This window comes from Leucopleurus acutus, assembly GCF_964270905.1.
Source record: "Leucopleurus acutus genome assembly, chromosome: 12".
In the NCBI taxonomy this organism is placed as follows: domain Eukaryota; kingdom Metazoa; phylum Chordata; class Mammalia; order Artiodactyla; family Delphinidae; genus Leucopleurus; species Leucopleurus acutus.
In genome coordinates, this window is record NC_139154.1 from 75440585 (window position 1) to 75463101 (window position 22517).

The 22517-nt window shown below is 40.1% G+C and overlaps 1 protein-coding gene and 1 pseudogene across 4 annotated transcripts in view; one reads left to right on the forward strand and one right to left on the reverse strand.

The window, feature by feature from the left end:
- CCDC85A (coiled-coil domain containing 85A) overlaps positions 1–22517 on the forward strand; it is a 204791-nt gene that overhangs the window by 158274 nt on the left and 24000 nt on the right. The gene's annotated exons all lie outside the window — the stretch shown is intronic.
- LOC309970155 (geranylgeranyl transferase type-2 subunit beta-like) lies at positions 6298–20767 on the reverse strand (annotated as a pseudogene). The gene is made up of 4 exons: positions 20704–20767; positions 17129–17346; positions 16428–16936; positions 6298–6351 (listed from the first exon to the last, which is right to left on the reverse strand). The product of its transcript is annotated as a geranylgeranyl transferase type-2 subunit beta-like (transcript).

Genomic DNA, 22517 nt, shown 5'->3' on the forward strand with positions numbered 1-22517 from the left:
GGTAGAGTATTTTCCTGTGCTCTTCTACACTTTTCATTTTTTAAATTTCTTTGCTATTTTCCCTTTTATATTGGATTCAGAGTATGACTGTGCTAATACCCTTAACGGACAACATCTAACGTCTCTGTTCCAAGAAACCTAAAAGATGTAATTATTTTATATACGGTTATACCATCTCTCAGGCAACTGGGAATGTAAGTGACAAGAAAGAGGGAAAAAGAGATAATGTTTCTTGGTTTTTCTCTGAGTGAGAACTGAAACTCATACCGAGTATTGAATGAGTGCATGTGTGCACAAAAATAATTATAAGATTGATTTTTAAAAATCTGTGAAAGTGAGTGTTAGAGGCCTTGAAAGGGAAATCAGAAGAGTCCTCAACTATACTTGATATGTGTATGCATATTTAAATGCTTGCGTAGTTAAGAGTAGAAGAGATTAAACCGCTTTCCAAATTAAACTGTTTTCTCCAAATTCATATAATTTTAAATGCATTGCTATTTTTTATCTAAGAAGATTGTTGTTGTTTTTGTTTTTGCCCACAAGAAATGGCTAAGAAAGACCATGTTTTATTGAACCTGAGATGTTACTGATGTGAGAAGCACCATTATCATGTGTACTATTCAGAAAGAAAAAAATGTTGTCAATTATACCATGTCCAATTCTTGCTGATTTCAGTGATGATAAAATGGAAAAACAATGTTTTAGAATTAAACAGCTCTTTACGTGTCCAAAGCACTTTAATGCAAAGAAAGTCTGTTGTTTGAAATATGCTATTGGACTTATGCAACGAATATCTGTCTCAGTTCATAAACATTATTTCTGTTAAATTTCTGTATTTGAGAGCATTGCCTTCATTTATAGCTAAGAGATATGATAGAACCACAATTTGCAACTACTTGTATTGTATAAACACAACTGAAATGAACAGGGACAGTAGGTGAGATCTGAGGATGGAAAACAGTAAACGGACCGTAGAGCAGTGGGAATCATGTCAGGTGAATCCTCGTGGAACTCTGAGACTTGGGCCGACTAGCACAAAGACACATGTCGTTTATTCTTAGATGTTTATTGGTACTAAAACAAATAATTGTGAGATTTCCCTGCAGAAAGGATTTATGACTGCATGATGTGAGCTGATTTGCAAGGTCAGTTCAATGTGACAAGTTGACATCCTTGCATAAATTAGTATCAGTATCTGAACACTTGATTTCCAATTATAAGGGCTTGTTCACTGTGCCTTGATTAGAAGGTATTATTTTTTACTCCCAAGTTTATAAAAATATGTCCACTTGTCTTTGGATAAACAGTAATTAGAATATAGTTGGCAATTGGAATTCCAAGTATATCAGATATCTTTTGTGATATCTGTAGCAAGGTCCTTTGCTGTTAGTTTAGTATTTAGACTAATTACATAAAACCTTTTCCTGGATGAAGAAATGTCCTTAATGCTTACTTTCATTCCTTATATAAAACTGTGTATAATGAACGGAAAGTCACAACTTTGCTCTAGAAATACATATTTAAAGAGAAACAGGATGAGTGTCATAAATGCTTGTGGATATCCTTCTGGTTAGGTGCAAAGGCTTCCATTTCTTGATGTGTAAATGACAAGGTTCCTCCCAGCTCTTGTATTTCATAGGCCTAAGTGTAATTAAAGCTTGGGTCCAGTCTTATACCCATGCGAAGTTACCAGGTCCCAGAAAGAAGGGGTTTTTTTTTTTTTTAGAAAATAGAAAAATGCAGTAAAGATTGAGTTTGGTTCTGTCTGGTGGGGAAGAGGAGCTCACAGAAGGCATGGATGAAATGTCAATGTGGAGGCCACGGCCGATCAGCACCCAGTAAGCACAGAGCTCTCAGCTCTGCCGCAGCCTTTGCAACATCCTCCAAGGATCACTGAGCTACGCTGTACGTCAGTTAGGAAACACAATATTTCAAAGGTGTCTTAAAGTCAGAACAGTCTCATTAATTTCAGAAAATGCAGTATTATTTGCTAGGTATTATTTGAAAAGAAAATGCCTTTTTACTTGTGTTTTTATTTTGCGAGGGAGACAACATGAGGTCTACCCTCTTAACAGATTTTTAAGCGTTTAATACCGTATTGTTATCTATAGGCATGATGTTGTGCTTCCGATCTCCAGAACTTACTCATCTCGCGTAACGGAAAGTTTATACGTGCTGATTAGTGACTCCCCATCTCCCCCTGCCCCTCTCCTAGCCCCTGGCGACCACCACTCTGCTCTTGGCTTCTGTGAGTTTGACTGTGTCAGACACCTCATATTTATAAGTGGAATCATGGGGTATTTGTCCTTCTGTGGCTGGCTTATTTCTCTTGCCATAATATTGCCGTTTGATCCAGCAATCCCACTTCCAGATAGTCACCCAGAAGAACTGCAATCAGGATCTCAAAAAGACATTGAAACTCCTGTGTCTATTGCAGCACTATTAACCATAGCCAAGATGTGGAAGCAACTTTAAAGGTACATCAACAGATGTATAGATAATGAAAATGTGGCATAAACATATAATGGATCATTATTCAGCCTTTTGAAAAAGAAGGAAATCCTGCCATATGAGACAACAAGGATTAACCTTGAAGATGCTTATTTGAAAGTTGGTATAAGTGATCACTAAAGATAACCTGGACCTGGGATATTATCTTCCTTGAACACATAAACTAACATGAACATTTTTTACAGATTACATTTAAAAATATTTCACACGATTGCATCTATCCTCTCATAATATATACCTGTAATGCTAAAACTGCTCAGACTGGTCTGTCAGCTCCACTGTGTACATATTTAATACAGTATGAACCCTAAATGAAGATTGTGTGTTACTTAAATAAATGTAGCTGCTAGCTATGAAATTTTGTTAACTTTCAAATCCAATGAGGTAAAGTCACCCACAATGTCGTAAGTAAGCATTTATAAATTACAGGCCCGAGATGGTGTAAAGTTGTAGTTGTAAAGGAATTTCATATCAAATTTAAAAGCAACATTTCTATCTCAGGTATTCACAAGATTGCTCTGGATAAAAAGGCATTAATTTTCAAATCTGACTAGAACCTGACATATGAGATTGGACAATCCCCTCCCTTAGAAAAAGCATATAAGGTTCACAGAGTCTGGGAGTATAGTCCTGGGCAGACAGCTGATTACAGACAGACCCGGGCTAAGACACAGGCCTATTCAGTGTTCCTTCTAGTGTACACGCAGTGCCCCCCATCAGTCATTTCATACCGTTAACTTAACTTCACTGGAATTAAGCTGCTAAATCTATTTTTATCTCATTGTCAAATTGTTTTTTTAACCCTTATCTTAAAAATTAACATTGGATCTGCTTAGCCGTCTAAGATTTGTTAGACGTTTATTCTACTCCTGCTTTTAAGGGAAGTATTGTTCTTCAAGCCGCAGTATCGTAAATGAAAGAAAAATGCATTTTAGAGCCTTCTCCTCCCTGACGTGTTTCCCGGATACTTCAGAATCATAAAGTTTTATTGTACAAACCCACAGACCCATATCTGCATGAAAAATTCATACTTAACAGAATGTGGTCAGAGAAGGTCTTTCCGTTCAGATGATTTGGAGGTAGGTGGGTAGGGAAACATAGATACGGCAGTGGTTTTCAAGGCGTTTCCCAGTGACATTTGATATTTTAGCCTAAATTCAAAACCCTTGCTTGGATCTCTCTGCTGATTCCATTGTCCTTTTCTTGATGGTCACAAAGGTTTTTTTAATCCAGACCTAGCCAATATGTTTATGTGCTATGTCTGCAATGCAGTCTGTTCAAGGAGAAGATATCTTAAAGTGGATAGTGAAGAATATCTGATGATTTTATTATAAATAATACTATCCTTTGAAGACATCAGTTACTTTTCAGATACAACCATAAGGTAAAAGCTAATATTTTTAAAGCTATTTTCACCTATCTTGTTTTGAGTTTGGAGTTTGCTTTATGGAGAGGGCTAAAGACAAGAAGCAAGCAGTTTGCTGTAAATCCAAAGCCAATTAAGTACATTTGCTACGAGTCTTACTGGGAAACCTGTCTTTTCCTCTCATACTCTGGCACCAACATCTGCTTGGAAAGCACTGTGTGTCCTTTATGCCTCAGGGACCCTCTCCAGAACAAAGCACCCACCTCCTGAGACCAGGGTTTTAGAGCAAGTTTTCCAGCATCAGCGTAGGTGCCTGGTGTCCTATGCCTGCCCTGTGCTGTGGGTTCAGCAAATGTGTTAGAAAGGCACTGGCAACTTGGAGCACCACTGAGTGGGCCCTTTTCAGCAAGTGTTTCTCTGTCTGTTGTGCTAGCACACACACAAGAGTCTAATTTTAGGAGTGGAAATGAAAAATCTCCCTCTCGTGTAATTCAGTTGCAAGGTGGCCTCAACAATGCAGTCTTTCAGTGCACTGGGAAAGAGACAGAGCCATTTTCAGAGCAGTTCCTGAACAAAGGAAAGAAGCTGTCACCATTGCCAGGAGTGCTGAGGGAGGGTACCCAGGAGCTGAAGAAATCGAGCCCCTCACTTCCATGGCAACACACCCCAGGTCCAGCATCTCATCTCGGAAAAGCTCCCTCACCGGTGTGCTTATGCAGATTGCCGGTGTGCTGGGCAGAGATGGGGGGGCGGGGAGGGTTGTTTCTCTCTGATATGTAGATTTCCCTCCTATGCTTTTCCTGTTTTGCTGTGAAGTATTTATCTATTGTGTCACTCTTTCTCCTTTCCACATTTTCTGACTTTATGTTTTGCAAGTCATTTTTGCCTTATCGGGTCATAAATATATGGCTCTTCTACGGTTGGAACTGCTCTGGAAGAAAAATTCAGTAACTATAGCACAAAAGCAGACACAGAGTAGTGCTTTCGAGGATGCTAAGAGCGAATGGTGGTATCCTTCAGTTGTTATTTGCATGGAAATTACCTTTGTGGCACTCATGAGGGGCAACTTGCACAAAAAAGTTCTTCATGGATAGCAACTCTAATTATGTTGCACAACCTGAGTAGAAGCTGGATGCTACTGATAGAAGAAATTAGTTACATCCATTAAGGGTTGGTTGCTGCTAGAGCCATATTTGGGGGAAAAATGGACTCCACCAGAGAAATAGTGCTTGTGGATTACGATTTTCTCTAAATCACCATGATTTATATAATTAAAGAAAAGGAAAAAAGCTTTTTCTGTATAGAGTTTTCAAAGGAGATAGGTACTACACAAGTGGTGTGGGTGTATTGGAATAAAAGAGACAGATATGGGAAGTAAGTTGATGGGGGAAAGTCATGCTGGAGAACCTAAATACGTGGAGACTGGATTAAGGGAAAAGCGAAAATCTATCAGAGAAAATATCAAAGAGAGTAAAGCTCACAGCAAAAATGTCTAAGGCAACATGGAGTCTCTCAGAGTGAAGGGATTTGCAACATTCTTCCGTCACCCCCTCATGCTTAAGGATTCTTGTTTGAGAATCTGCTACATGATGAGAAATCTTATTTCTCATGAGGGAAAATAGGTGAAATAGAAATGCAACAAGCAACATAGCTATACTACTTATTAAACTTATTAATAGAATTATTGAATTTAAAAGGTACTCCACTGTTAGGGACTGTGGTATCAATAATTCATATTTAACAGTGTTGCCTTTTTATAGCTATACTGGTATGTTAGTAATTCTATCACTAGGGCATATTTTAAAAAATGTTGTTTTGATTTGTAGTAGCCATAAAAAACAGTAGCATTTTTGCTACCTGTCCTTGGCAGAATTTGTCACCAAAAACAATGGGACTCTCTCAGCACAAAGTTTTGCTGTGTAGTAATATCAACTAGAATCATAGGTATTTGAATGGGAAGCAATATGGAGGAATATTTGGGGAAAATTTGAGATGGAACTACAAGAGAAATTAATGTTGCCTTGTCCTGTAGAAATGGCTCTCTCATTTTTTTAATCCAGAGTGGAGTCAAAAATGTTTTATGAGGTAAAGATGAAACAGTCTTCCCTTTTCTTGCTTTTTCTAAGGGTAAGAAAACAGTCTCAGAGAAAGTGGTGGAAAGTACTGTGTAATGTTTGACTTGGGGATTAAATTAAGCAAACTAAATGTAAATACTCTTGAAATATGGATATCAAAAAATGTAAATGATGAAAACCTGGCTTAGTTGACACTCGTAAAGGTGCAGAGACTCCCGTTGGCGCACAGTCTCACTTTGGTCTCCATTTCCCGCTGGAGGTCACTACCTCTCTGACTGATGGCAAAGAGGCATCTGAACTGTGCTGTCCTCTTCTTTCTGGTTCAAATCTTTCCTACAGTGGGGTTTAGGCATTTTTCATGTAAGGGTCTAAACGTCTAGTTTCTTTCTTCACTGTAGCCTGAGGAAAAGGATCACATTTATAACACAATAAAAATTAAAATTGGTGCCTCTTAATAACTGATAGTTACCTATATCAAAATGTTAAGTAGGCAAGTATAAATGTAATATAGTCAATGCCTATATATTGCCTAAGTATAAATACAATATAGATAATAAATGTAGTGTAGGCAAATAATTATATTCTTTGACAAAGTAAGACAGTTTAAGTAAACCAATTTCTAAGTGATCTGAGACTTTCCTAAGTGATACTTAAAAAGCTATCATTGTGTGAAAACTAAGCAAAACATAACTAAGTCATTTTTAGAAAACTGAGACATGGTCAGCCGTGACTGTGGACTCTGTTAACAATCAAGTAATTAAAGGAGTCACTGTGAATATGCTAGAACAAGCACTGAATGGGAATTACAAGAACTAGGACTTGGTCTAAAGAGCTGCTGGACCAGGATGATACGCTAACCTCTGTGAACCGTAAATGTCTTGACTAGAAAAGAGGATTGTCAAAGGTGAGGTGGAAGGTTCTGCTCAGCTCTGCGAATCCATGACTCTTTATCCAGAGAAAGTTTGTTGTATATGTGTAATGTATACACAAGAGAGGTGTGCCCCTTTTAATTTTGATATAAAGTTCCCTAAAACGACAGGTTGGCACCGTATTGGATCTTTTATTTACAGGTGTGTATTTAGTGTGTAGTTATGTCATTGTGGGTTATTCTTCCTCATTGTGTTCTAAAGTTAATAAAATTTCATCAGACAGCTATTAAATTTAAGTAACGTACAGTCTTACGTGTAAATCTTTGAGGCTCATATCATATCAAGTATGCATGTAATGGGGCTCACATACTAGTCTGGGCAGTGTTAGCTACGTATATTTTGAGAGAGAATGTGCAGTCCCCTTATTTATATAAAATTATATGTAATGAACATAAAGGCGCTAGTTTTCCTTAACAATATACACATTTTAAAATAACCAAGATGAGTGTAATGAATCCTTATGGATTTCTCTCTGGGCAGATACAAAGGCCTCTGTGTCTTCATTGGGAAGTGTGGTTTCTTTCAGCCCTGAACATTCTGAGCCCAAGGATAAGTAAAAGCGTGTGTGTCCGTCTTACACCCATGCAAAGTTACCAAGTCCCAGAATGAAGGGGTCTGTAGTCGAGAACAGATAGAGAAACGCAGTGTAGATCGAGTTGGTTCTCTCCAGTGATCAAGAGGAGCCCTCGGGAAGTATGCATGGGTGTCACTCATCACCTAGCGAGCACGGGCTCTTGGACCTGCCATGGTCTCCGTGGTACTCCACAAGCATCGTTGAGCGCTGTAGTCTACACCTAGTTTGTGAACACAGTATTTCAAAGGGAGCCCGAAAGTGTGAATGGTCCTATTACTTTTTAAAAATTCAGTATTACCTATTAGGGATTATTATTTGAGAAAGAAATGCCTTTTCAAAGTTGGTACCAATGATAAAGATCCCCAGAACTTAAGATATTCTCTAAGCACATAAACCAATGTAAACGTTTTTTACAAATCACTGTTAAAAATATTTCAAAGGGGGACTTCCCTGGTGGTCCAGTGATAAAGAATCCGCCTTACAATGCAGGGGACATGGGTTCGATCCCTGGTCAGGGAACTAAGGTCCCACACGCTGCGGGGCAACTAAGCCCGCGGGTCACAACTACTGAGCTCGCGCGCTTCAGTGAGAGAGCCCGCATACCACAAACTACAGAGCCCACGTGCTCTGGAACCTGAGCGCCACAACTACAGAGCCCATGCACCCTGGAGCCTGCACGCCACAACCAGAGAAGAGAAAACCCACACGCCACAACTAGAGAGAAGTCCGTGCGCCGCAATGAAAGATGCCGCGTGCCGCAACTAAAGACCTGACGCAGCCATAAATAAGTAAAGTCTTAAAAAAGATTTCAAAGGATTTCATATAATAAATGGAGAATGTTATTTCACAAAGTTTTTAAAATTATGATGAAAGAGATCATCAATATAGGAAATGTTAGAAAATCAACTTTTACTTACCTCTAATTTATACCAAAACAATGTATATTCTTTATTTTAAAATGTAACATACTTTTCAGGAATTCAATTATGAAAGAAGCCAAAATAGATTACTGTGAAAAAGAGATGACAGAGATACGAGGTACCAGATATTAGTCTTTTGCAGTGTGACTAGACTGAGGAGAATAACACGACTCCCTGCGTATGGATCAAATGGCAGCTATACTGGGATCCACAGAAAGAAGACAGTGTTCTTTCAAAGGAAACTTATTTGTTGTAGACAGCTGTAGACTAAAGCACCTGAAATAAAAGCCAGCAAGAAGTGGACCGGGCCTTTCTTTAGATTCTGTGGTTGTCGTAGAAAATGAAAGAAAAATGCTAGGAGGTCCATCGCGAGACAGTTATCAGCATCACTTTTACAGTTCACATGGAACTTTTCTTTATTACCTTTTAGATCGTGTGCCACGGAGCCTGTATAAACTGGTGTCGTGTTGACACACGAAGCTAATTAAAGCATGGGTAGAGAAGCAGGATGAAGAAAGAGAGCGTATGAAATAAATGACAGGCTTCCCCTTAATTGTTTTACGACTTAAGGGCCTTTACTGGCTGGGTAAATAATTCTTAGTAGATTTAGGGTTATTTTAGAGCTTAATCTAGAAATTCTACAACGTAGTTTCTGTATTGCTAAGCAATGGGGTACTTGGAAAAAACAACCCACCCACACGTGTAGATGTGGCATTCCTGAAAGTCACGGTAGACTGTTTGCTCAGGCCAGGCCAGCACAGGTTGGGTGCAGGGATGGGATCTGTGCACTCAGCCCCTGGGAGCCTGCCTTTGGGAGCTGCTCCCTCCTCGAGTGTACAGGTTTCCCTGGCCTCCATAGTCTGGTCCTGACTTTGGCTGCTATAGTGAGGTCCTGGCCCTTCCCCAAGGCTCCTATGATCAGGTCTCCCAACATTCCCTAGGCTGAGAAAACTCCCCAACTCCTGCTTGCGATCCACCTTGTTCCAGGCCCAAAGCCTATAGAAAAAGTACTTCTTACCACAGGGTCCTAGTGTGAAGCCCAGAATCACAGGTGGGAAGGAAGAGGTACTAGTAGTGAAGGGACAGCCTATTCAAAGATCGTTCCTCCCTTCTGAAAGTGTTTCATTATCCTTGTTTCAAGTGTCTCTCCCTGGTCTAATTCTTTCCTTTGGGAGAACGTCTTGTCCTCAAACTTTTCGATATCTCACAAAAATCCACTCATCTCAGATACTTGTGATCTCAGGAGTGCTTAGTTGAGGCACACGGATCATCGAGCCCTCTTTCAGATTTTTGTAACTTCCGTAATATAGTTTGGAGGAGTAGAAGCAACTTTTGAATTATTATTTTTTTAAAAAAGAGAAAAATAAAACACAAGGAGACAGCTAACCTTGCTTTAAAACCCTTGGACTAATCAGTATTTTGGTAGTTTCATTCATCCAGCTATTGCTCTTAGCAGTTGATTAGAAAGAAGATTGGATACAAAAATGTAAGGATCATGGAGGAAAGTAAATCTGATGTAAATGTAGTATAGCAAATAAAGGAATTTGATGCTGTCTTTTCTTGACCTAAGATGCCTCTCATTTGCAACAGAACAACATGTGAAGCAGAAGTTCTAATGTTTGACAGATAACAAAAAACTAATAAACCCAGGCGCAGATGGGAGCCATCCTGGACTTACATAAAAGCTGGCTCTAAGAAAGGCTTTTTAATAGTCAAAATATTTCAGCTGTTTTTGCCATTCAAGACTGGTGTGTCTTAATGTCAAAAAGAATTTTTTTATTTAAACATTTTCATATGCTAGGAAATTTAATAACCCTAACTACAGAAATATCATAAAAGTAAAACATAAAATACACACTCAGAAATAAATCACAACTCCAGTAAATGTGATCACAAATAAATTGTGTGGGAATGATGGGTCTTCATCCTTTTGGATGCCAGGCATGTACTGAGTGCCGGAAGTTAACAGAAGCTAGTTAGAACTTGAATGCTTTCTTTCCGACAGAGTTAGACAGAGGGGACTTTAGCAACTGCATTTGGAAATTTGTTACATTGTTTGGGACGAATTCCATTCACTTTTCAACCCCTGTTCTCATCTCACTCCTATTTTAATGCACAATTCCTTAACCAGCGAAACTCACAAGCATTTGTTGATGACTTCCGCAAATGGTAAGGTAGTTAGTGATGGCCCCTCACATTCATTGCCAATTGAAAAGGACTTTGGAGAGGTCCGTTTAAGACTGGACCCTCTACTAAATGGTAATTTTTAAAGAAGGTGGCTTACGTGGCCTCACAGCATTCGTTTTATTAAAGAGAATTCTCTTGGTTAGGGAAACCAGTTATACTGAGTCTTTGACACTTGAGAACAAGATCAAAGTGGGCAGGAGAGCAGGTAAGGGCAGCTGCCCTTCCAATGTTTTTCACTTAAAATAAGCGCCCTGCTCAGGATCTTGATGTTGACAAGGTTCTTCAGAGTCAGTTACCAGAATGTGAGAAGACATCTCTGGATTCTAGGTGGTTTCTCAGGGCTTCAGGGCTATAAATGATGCCAGAGTAATTTGTGAGCCAGTAGACCTTAACTCGTCTTTAAACCAGTAGAAAATGTTCGATTTTTTTATCACATTGATTTTTAATACCTTATTGCCTTATTAAACTGTGCTTTTTATTTTAGATGTATCTTTATGGTAATTCTGTTTGAAGGCATCAATCCTACTGGTTTTAAGCGTTTGTTCAGAATCTTAAGTCTTTAGGGCTCCAGGAGAGACCCCATTATAGGTCATGAAAAGGATAGTGTCTAATTCTTTTATTTGTATATGTTCTTTCTTCTTTTAAATGGTGAGGTTGTAACCTAAAATGGACCTTTCTTTCTGTGAGAAACAGCTTGGACCACAGCAGGATGGATGATTTAGAAAAATCTGTGACCCTTGCAGCTGGGTCTGCCTCAGGGCACAGGATGTGATGGTTCAATCACCCATTCTGCCCTGGAGGCTTGTTTAGGTCACAAGCACTAACCACAGCCTGAGTATCAGCTGAGGGCCTGGGTATTGGACCAACACTGAGTCCATCTTGGGATACTGATCCCCATTCTGACCTTGGTCCCTATGATTATCTCTATTGCAGGTGAGAGTGTGTGCACTAATGGGCAGAGGCAAGGTTTGTGTCCAGATTTTCTGTTCCCACTAGTCTAGCATTCTTCCCATTTTGCTGAAACTTGTCACGTGGCAAGTATGTTTCTCTTGAAGCAAGTTAGCTTTTGAAAACACCACGACCAGCACCATCACCACCACCTCCATCCACGACAAACCTCTGGTGTGGTATCATTGGGGTGTGAATGGGAATTAGCCAAGAAACCCAGTTTATTTTCTAGTCCATCTGTTTTGCTGTTCACTGAGTTTCCTCACTCTAATAATGATTTTCTCAGCATAGGAAGATCTCATCCTTTTCTCAATCTTAAGGACATGTCTAGTCTGTAGATAAATAATTACTCAGGAAAAAATATTTGTCCACCTATCACTTATCTTCTGGTTCAATTGTAGTTTCTCTTTAAGCTGCTTGCCTCCTTCTCTAGAAACTTCCCAGACTATTCCAATCTGCAGTGACCTTGTTATCTTCTAAACCAGGGTTTGGTGCTTTTTTAGTGAAGGGGCAGATAGTAAACATTTTCAAGTTTGTGAGCCATATGGTGTGTTGCAACTACACGTCTGTCACTGTGGCACCAAAACAGCTGAAGACAAATGCAGAGTCTAAATCAATGGGCTTGGCTGTGTTCTGATAAAACTTTGTTTATAACACAGGAGAAAGAGGCTGGATTTAACTCTGGCAGTAGTTTGCTGACCCTTGTCCTACACTAAAAATATTTATGTGTCAATTGCTTGGGTTATCTGTTAATATTATTTTAAAAAAATTGGTCTCATATTGTTACATAAATTTGCATTTGTACATAGAGAATTTATTGTATGCAAATACTCTTCTCAAAAAGTATTATTTATTTTTTCATTGGTTTAAGTTCCTTTGTCTTATCATCCCCAAACCTGCCCTGAGTAATCAGTATCTGGTATTTGAAAAGTGCTGCAGTTGAACCAGAGGAGTAGTTGAGCAAGAGATAAAGGTATTCTTTCCTAGCAAACCACTTAGCTTTGGAATGATTTTGCTGGGGATCCACATGCTTAATCTCCCTTTTCCCTTAAGTGAGGGTGTTTCATGAAAGAATAAGAAATAGGGAGATCACTGATAAGAATTAAGTGAATTCTGTGTTTTCAAGTCCTTCATATTAATCTTCTCCTCTCTCATCATCTTTGTTAAATATGTGGTTTTAATTGTGGTCTGTGTGTACCTGGAAAGGAAAGGAAAGGAAAGAAAAGAAAGGCCTTCAGTTGGCCGTTTGTACAGCGTCTCTTCCTTCATAGGGGCTCTGCAAGTTGCTTTGGAAACAACAGGAACACTGAGGCCAGTTCAAGTCTCCAGCATGTTTCCTGTGGATCAGGAAGTGAGAAGTGAGTGAGAGGACTAGGCAGGTGAGAAGAATCCTCACTTGTCTTTTTGTCTTTGTCACCAGGAGCAATCGATTGATATCAGAGGAGCCAAGAGGGAGAAGCCAAGGGCATTCGCAATGCGTAGATGGTGACTGGTGGCAACCTGGCTATTAGCAAGCCTGTCTCTATAGTGCTCGGTGTTTTCAGAGTGCTTTGCAATCAGGTTTCTTAGTCCCCCTTCACAGCCACCACAGGAAGCTAATTGATAGGCCTCTCCCGTTTAGCACTGAGGACAAGTGACTTGCTGAGGGGTCAGGCAGTGAGTTGATTATGGAGCTCATTAGTCCCTGGGTCATCAGTCTTGTGGGTTAGCAAAATATTATTTCCTTCTTTTTTCTAAAAACAGCTCTAGCCAGCCTTGGAAAACTTATTACTACTGGTAGACCTGATTGTTTTCCAGGATGATACTACTGTAAAAATTCTAACTTAATAATATTTTTTTAAGATTTGCCTTTCTTAAAGCTTCATAATGTCACTTTTCAGAAAAATTTACCTGTGCATTTTAAACTTCAGCCAAGTCCTTTATTTAGTGATGATCTCAGAATTTTGGCCCTTTTATTCCTCTTAAGTTCTTCAACCGGAGACTTCAGGAGAGAGAAAATTTTTTAACTAGGCAGACTTTGTTTGTGGCGTTAGCTGTGGTCAAAATTTGTATGGAGGGATGAGGTGAAACTTATATTTCAGTCATTCTTTTTTTTTTTTTTTTTTTGGCTGCGCCGGGTCTTAGTTGTGGCACACGGGCTTCTCTCTAGTTGTGGCTTGTGGGTTTTCTCTCTCTAGTTGTGGTGTGCAGGCTCCAGAGCACATGGGGCTCTGTAGTTTGTGGCATGCAGGCTCTCTAGTTGAGGTGTGCGAGCTCAGTAGTTGTGGCGTGTGGGCTTAGTTGCCCCGCGGCATGTGGGATCTTAGTTTCCTGACCAGGGATGGAACCCACGTCCCCTGAATTGTAAGGTGGATTCTTTACCACTGGACCACCAGGGAAGTCCCTCAATTATTCTGTCTTTTATTCCCAGAATCTCATAGAGGCTAGACAAAAGCAGTAGCCTCGCTTTTTGGAATGAGAGATGTTGACATTTATTGTTCCATTAGTACAGGGATATTCATTCAATGATGAGTGACTAGTGGGCTTTCTCTGCTTTTCTTAATATAACCAAAACAACCCCTAACAAATAGGGAATGGGATTTCTATAGGTCATGTAAGGCTGATGACTTGTATTGACCATTCATTCAATATTTTACCCCTCAAGTATTTTTTGAGCATCCCTTATATAGAGATACTGTTTTAGACAATGGGGATACAGCCCTGAATAAGAAATTCATGCAGCTTACATCTTAGTAGGTGGATTATTCTTTTAAAACCATAAATACGTATTATTGGGAAGTGATAATCACTGTTAACAAAAGCAGGGTACAGAATTGTGCAGTGACTGGAGTGAGGGGGTATTTTACATGGAGTTAGAAAAAGCCTCTCTGTGGATGTGAAATCTAAAGAGACCCGAAGGAAGGAAAAGATCATGGCTAGGATAGAGCATTGCAAGAAGTGAGAACAGCAAAGACAAAAGCCTTAGGTAGGAATGAGATAGGTGTGTTTGAGGAAACAGGAGCTAGAAGGCTAGAGTGGCTGGAACAGAATGAGTGAGACGGAGAGTAACAGGATGTGAAGTCAGAGACGGGCAGGACACAGACTCTGTGGGCTTTGTTGACCAAGGTCGAGCGTGTGGACTTGGGGTCTGAGTTGACGGAAAGCCATTGGAGGAATTGGGTGAGGGTATGATAGTATCTATTTACATTTCCCAAAGGTCTCTGCGAATATTGGGTTGAAACCAGACTAAAGATAGTAGAGGCAGGGGGCTTCCCTGGTGGCGCAGTGGTTGAGAGTCCGCCTGCCGATGCAGGGGACGCGGGTTCGTGCCCTGGTCCGGGAAGATCCCACATGCCGCGGAGCGGCTGGGCCCGTGAGCCATGGCCGCTGAGCCTGAGCGTCCGGAGCCTGTGCTCTGCAACGGGAGAGGCCACAACAGTGAGAGGCCCGCGTACCGCAAAAAAAAAAAAAAAAAAAAAAATAGTAGAGGCAGGGAGAGGGGACATAAGGACACCCAATAGGGAGCTACTTTGGTAGACTGAGAGGGCTGATGGTAGCTTGAACTAGGGGTGGAAATGGTGAGGAGATGTGGATTCACAACGCTATATATTGGAGTAGAGCTGGGAGTGCTTTATGACAGATTAGATGTGGAATATAAGGGAAAGAGACCGCATATGGCTTCACCGGTTGGGTACCGACAACCCCAGGAAGAACTGTTTACAGAGACTGTGCAGTGCATGGCAGCCCAGGGAGGACTCAAGGATGATCCTTGGATTTTGATCTAAGCAACCGTATGATTGGTGGTGCTTTTTACTGAGATGGGGAAGATTGGGGGGAACAGGTTAAGGGGTGCAGGGGAATCAAGTTCTTTGGGGGCGTGGTAAAGTTGAGATGTTGGACATCGACGAGGAGATGTCAGATGCAGAGTTAGATGTATACATATGGGACTCAGGGGAAAGGGCAGGGCTGGATATAAAAATTTGAAAGAATACATGGCTATGGGACTGAATTAGAAATTTTTGTGAATGAGTGTTGAGAAAAAAAAAGTGGTTTGTGGACTGTGCCCTGGGACACTTGCAAGATTTAAAGGTAGGGAATGAGAGAGGCATGCAATGCATCCTAAATTATTTATGTTAGGAAGTAGTGCACAAATAAACATATTTTTAAATCACTTATTTTCTTCCTCCCCTAGTAAGAGCCGTTTGTGAAAATGAGCTCATGTCCCCATGATGTTTCCTTTTGTGCTTTAATGGTGGTGTCACTAATGGGAGATCTCATTTCTCCCTGCTGATGATTTTATTACTACCGTGTGTGCAGAGATTATGGGGCCTAGGTTCATTCGGACCACTCTTGCTTTTGTAAATCTTTAACAGTCAGATCATTGTGAACTGCTCTGAGGTAGAGCTTTCCGCAAAATGGCACGGGTGAACTGCAGTCTGACAGGCAGCCGTTGTTATTTGTGTTATGAACGCATGTCCTAGGGTGGTACCTGCCTTTGGATGAAGCTGACTCTTCCTGCCTCTCTGTTGACCCCTCTCATATCTTGACCTCCCCACTTTGTGTGGGAGCTTCGGGGACTTGAAGACCCTGGAAGATACCGTAGACCCTTCCTTTTGCCAAAGCCAGGCCAGTGAACACCACCTCACAGTGTAATATTTCTCAGTAACCTCAGCAAGGATTTGTCCTAAATATCTGTTTAGTCCCTGGGGCTCTAGCTACATGTCTTCCACTGGGCTCTGAAGTGCTGAGGTATTTAACACAATCATTACTCAGCTCTGCTCTGTAAGCCAAATGCAATGTTAATTAGAATTACTTTTTTTAATGTATAATTATATAATTTATTAAAATCAACACAATTCATATACAAAATATTAAAATGGCAGTCATTAAGTTTGTTAAGCACTTCAAATACTGAAATCTTAAAACAGTAAAACTAACAGGTTTAATCTGTTCTTCTCCCAAAAGTGACAATCCAGCAATTCCAAATACAGTATGAAAAGGACCTACCATATCTCCTGGCCTGTCCGCAAATCCTCCCGTTTCTTCATCTTGACATGCGAAGGTGAAACTGCGCAGTTTCTCTCTGTCAATCCAGTGAAGCCTTCCAATTATCTTTAAGGAAGCCAACACCCCCCAAGAATAGCATACACCTGGTACCTTCTGTGGCCTTCCATTGCGTCCACCTGACGCAGGCTGGCGTTCACAAAGCCACCAGCCAAGTAAATCAGAATTTACTCGATGCAACTGACTAGTAATAGCCAGGAATCCTGTGCAACAATAGATCTGCCCAGAATGGGATTCAGATCCTGGCCTGCAACCAAACCCACCATCAAAGTTCCTACATGATAAAACAAATTCGATTGCCTTTTCCACATTAATAGCATCCAGCTTCCCCAATAGAGCCAAACTGCCACCGCACAAAAAGAGAATCTTGTATCGATTTCTCCCTATTATATAAAAGTAGATTTTCACACCCCACAAAGCCGCTGGTCTCTCCGGCCTGCACTGTATTCAGCCCTCATCTTTTAGACTGGCCCCCTCTGTTCTAGTGCTCCTGTATGCTGATATAACTAGCACAGTGCGTGCTGGAACTTCCAGCAGACCATTAACTCCAGTTAGACCAGCTGCTTAGTGGGACCCCAAATATCTCCAGCGCAAGAACCATCTTCTTTCTGTAGACTCTGAACATATTCCACAACTTTATTTACGTCAATAACATTAATACTATCAGAGAGAGTAAGAATGTAATCATCTTTCTTTGAGCCATAGGATGCTATATAATCTGCATGCTTCTCCAGTAATAGGGTGTCAGGTGCATCTGACTTGATAATAACATCCTTCTGCAGTGTGCCCGTGTCTGAAAGCGAAAAGAGCTAGAATTACTTTTTTGCTTTTGCATCTACACTGGCATTTCGTTTCTATGCCCTGACTCTCACTCCTTCTCATGCCCCTCTCCTGCCCCATTTTTTGTATAAGCTCAAGACCTAGAAGTATTCAGATATGTTTGTCTCAGCAAGAATGCCAAAAACTTTTACCATTTAAAGTCAACCTGATTGGAAACTCATTTAGATGGATGATCTTTCTTTTTTTCTAGAAATTTCAGTCTTTCTCACAGGGAGGTGTATGGTTAATAAAAGACAAGAATTAAGCACGTAAACTCTTTACTTACAAGCAGAATGCACGTAAATCTAATTGTCCACATTTCCTACCTATTGTTTAATAGCTTTTTTTTTTTTTTTTTAACCAGGCCTTCATGGTTATTCTTGGTCTGTTATTGCTCTGGCTACAGAGATACAGGGTTTTGGCCGTTTTGGCCCTTTCAAGATATTAATTCTTTTCTTCCTGGGGTTTGCCCGCTCTCATTCTTGTAAAAAGGCATCCTGCTAACCTCCGTAATTACTTTCATTTATTTTATTTTTTTCTGGAAACTGTATTTAAATATCTTCAAGTTTCACCTGGAGTGATAGATATTTCAGAATTACTTTCTTTTCCAAGAACATATTTTCATTATGGCATGAAGTTAAAGTCATTTACAATTTAATTATTTTGCAAACTCCTATTTTACATGTCAGAAGAAAACCACTTGTTGGGGGTATTTGTGAGAAAGATGCTTTTGTGTTTAATATTGTTAATTCCCTCTTTGATCTTCATTCTAAAATCTGATGAATGAGATATATTACTTCCCCTGGCATTTCCTATCCTGGTTAATGGCATGACCATTTAGCTGGTACCCATCCCAGAGTCCTCTTTCAGCCTCCCTGCCTCCACTGAAATAAATATTAAGGCTCAAAAGGTCCTGCCCTGTAATCCATCAATATCCTTTTTATTCCTTCTGCTATTGTCCAGTGTAGGTGATGGGTAATCAGTTTTTACTTGAACTTCTTTGTTAATCTCCTAATTAGACTTTATCCTACCTAGTCTTGTCCCACCCAGATCGTTCTCCACATTATTCCTAGAGCAATCTATCAAACCACATCAGGTCTTGTCACGTAGCTCATCCCTCAGCATAGAATAAATTTCAAATCCTTCATATGGTATAGAAGGTTCTCCATCATCTGACCTCCTGCCTTTCATGTCAGCCTCAGTTCTTGGTACTCTGTCCCTCGTGTCCTAGGCTCACATCGTTCTGAACAACTTCTGTTTCCCTGACTGTGACAACTGTTTAATATTTCAGGTTCTCTGAATTGAAGTTCCTCACAGCCTCAACTGTGACTCCACAGACCTCAATCTTAGCCATTATTTGGCATAATAAATGAGGAGTGAATGAATAAATACTACCTTCTGGCTTCCTTAGCTGGGAACGCCTGGATACTTATAGATGGATTGGCCTACACGTAATTAAGTTGAGAATAATATTTCTCTTGATGATAACTTTTTTAATATTCACATTACATAATGATTTTGTAATTACATAATGATTATATAATCATTTTGTATGGAAATTACATAATGATTTTGATGGAAATCAGCATATACTCTGGATGCCTCAGTAATAAGGTCTTATTTCTACTTTTGGTCTGCTAACCATTCCTAGTGATCTTTTCAGTTACTGTTTCTTTGGTTTTCCTGTTTTTTTTTTTTTTTTAACGTATTTGGACTTCACTGGAGCTTTAGAAATAGATGGAAGTGATTCCAGATTTTCGGAATAAATTTATTTTGCTCAAATAATAACTGGCTAATGAGAAGGAAAAATAGTGGGAATTTAGTCTGTTTAAATTCTGTAGACTTGCCAAAAAAGTCTATATGGACCATCATAGTAACGTCAGTTTCACTTACTTCAGGCCATTTTAGCACTCTAGAAGTGTGCTTTAGTTACTTAACAAATAGCTGAGTACCTACTAATTACCAAGTACACAGGCACACAAGTAAAGCATTTACACAACTATTTCTGAGATGACAGAGGAAAAGCCACAGTCTCACACATGGATTTTGATTATCCATTAATATATTAAGTTTATTGAGCAACTACTACATGTAGATAGGGTGCTAGTCATTGTGATTACAGAGATAATAAAAGTCAAGTGTGGTGACCTCAGGGAGCTCCAAGATACATGAAATATTACTGTAAAACAGGATGGGGCTATGAACAAGAGTCTTATTAGCTCACCTTACAGTGAGTGGTCAGGGTAATTACACCCTCTGTCAAACCATGAAAGTAGAGTCCACATGATCATGATTTGCTCATCAGAGCCAGGATGGAAGCAGGCTTTTTCAATACCTATTCCAGATTAAGAGAAAGAATATGAATGAATAAGGAACCAGAATCAAGAGAATGACATCCTGGGTCACACCAGTGTGGGACAAGAAAAGCATGGGATCCAGGAAAGTATCACTGGAACCCCAAACCCAAAGAGAAGAAAGAACAGGAAATAGACTATTCTCTTGGTAACTGTATTTAGCTGGAACCCTACTGTATTTCGTTTATATCAATACCGTGACTCACATAGTATTCCAAAGTGAGTTGTTAGCAATTCTCAACAAATTCTTTAGGCAACTTTATCAAATCTCAAGTCTCAAAATCTTTGGGTTATTATAGCTGCAGGCTTTAAGTAAGTCTTGTGGCCACAGTTCTGGGTCTGGAGTGGACGAAGTCAAAAGGGCCCAGAGGGGATGTTTAGCTGGTGTGTACCAGTTCTCCTGCATCAGTTATTAATATGAACACGCTTCTATTCTGACCTCCCCAAGCCCCTGGACCATTCTGAACGGTCCTGATCCTCCCCAGGATCTACAGGATCTCCTTGCAGCCCAGGAGCTAAGTAGTGAGTACATGGAACAGAAGAAGACCTTCAGGGTCCCCAACCAAAAAGAAAAAAATCACTACGGAGTATAAATTATTGAGAACAAGCGCCAGGCCAACAGTTCATGTCTTAATAGATAAATCGTAGGAGCTCATAGGAGCTATAGTCTTGATAATCTTTTAACTGACAGCACTTAGGAGAGACCTAACATGTAGTAGGGGCTTAGTAATTGAGAGCTGTTATCACTAAGACACACCCTCAAGGAGTCCTCTTCCTACTGAGGAGACGTATGTAGACAGAACACAGCCCTTAGCTACGTGAAGGAGAGAGTGGTCCCTGTCCTGGTCCGGTGTTCTCTCACTCCGATTCCCCTCTGCGTATCCCAGGATGCTCTCACCTGCACTGGGATGTTGTTTCCTGTGTCAGGGCCCTCATTTCTGTTTGATAGCAATTTAATTCTTTCCTAGTGTGACTACTTAAAGTTAAGTGCAGGATCTTTACCTGCTGTATTGCTAAGGAAATTTCATTTTCTTCCATCATGTCCGCAAAGCATCTTCTGCCAGTTGTATTCTCTGTGGGATTGCTGTCTCCATTTTCATGGCGCTGCAGCACGCTCTCTCTCTCCACTCTAAGAGCTCTTTGTTCTTTGGAGTGCTGCCCTGAGCCTGCCCATTCAGTATTCTGTTTCTGTTATCTGTTGCTGCAGTAGGATATAGCAGGTATTTTTAATTCTATTCCTTTTGTTAGAAAGAGTAATTTCCTTTTTGGGGGTGGAAATAAAGATGTCTTTATACTTAGACCACTTGAGGGCTGAAGCCCAGAGAGTTTCCTTTAAAATCATCACAAGCTCCAAATCTTGTGGGCGACTTGCCTTCATATGCAAAACCTGCTGTGGAGCTATCACCAGAAATTTTGTTTTGCAGTTTCCCAGCACACTTCTTTCTCTAACTCAGGCTTTCTCAACTTGAGCACTATGGACGTTTGGGGCTGGAAAATTGTAGGGGGCTATCCTGTACGTTGTCAGACATTCAGAACCATCCTTGTCCTCTACCAACTAGATTCCCATAGAAACGGCCCAGTTTTGACCACTAAAAATGTCTGCAAGGCATTTTTGTCAAATAGCCCTGCTGGGGGCCAAATCACTTCAGGTTGAGAACTGCTCTAAATCATAAACACGTGAAAGTAATCGGCAAACAAGTTATAAACGTGTTGACAGGCAAAGCAAAAACATTCGTGGTAATGACAGCAAATACTTAGCACTTAATGTGGGCCAGGTACTGCTGGAAAAGCTCTTTTCATGTAAGTAACCAAACCCATAGACTGAGGTACCATTGTACCATTATTTATACACATCTTATAGACGAGGACACTGGGACACAGAGAGGTCATGCAGGGGCTAAGTGTCAGATCAAGAATCTGAACCTAGGGACTCCCCTGGCAGCCCAGTGGCTAAGACTTTGTCTTCCTATGAAGTGGAGTGCTGGCTCCATCCCTCATCAGGGAGCTAAGATCCCACATGCTGCGACCAAAAAGCCAAAACATAAAACAGAAGCAATACTGTAACAAATTCAATAAAGACTTTAAAAATGGTCCACATCAAAAAAAAAGAATCTGAACCTAGGCCTGATTGTGATCCTATAGTCAATGATCTGAAATCACTGTGCTTTTCTTTCAACAAAAATTTATTGGAATAGAGACCTACTTGGCATTATATGGAATATTATCTTTGGTACATGCTTAGTAAATACTTTGTTAAGTGAATAAACGAGTATCTGTAAATCATCTAATATTTTAAATTAGTATTGAATAGATTCTTTAGTTAATTTAAATAAAAAAGTACTTTTCCCTGAATACAGTCAACTATTATCTATTAGAGCAAAGCAGAGGGTCTCTTAGCATTTCTAAGCCCATTGACAGGAATCTTTTGGAAAAGATTTGTCAAGGTGACCTTTAAAATCTCTTCTGATCTGAGCATTTATTTGTGTGCTGGTGCAGTATTGCAACATTTCAGAATGAAGACTGATCAAACTGAACAAAATATTTTTTTCCTGATGAGATTAAGCAAAGCACCTGCTCTTGCCATATAATAGGGAAAGAGAGGATTCATCCTCCCTTCTAAACTAGGTATGCATTCTCATGAGGTATGATGCACTGTTTGATAGTTTGACCTAGCTTCTGGACTTATAAAATATTAAACATCTTTAACAGGAAGCCTCTTTAGTCGATCAATCTTCAGGCTTTCATAGTTGACTTCCTATAATAGATGAGGGGCTGAGCTCTAATGTTTGTT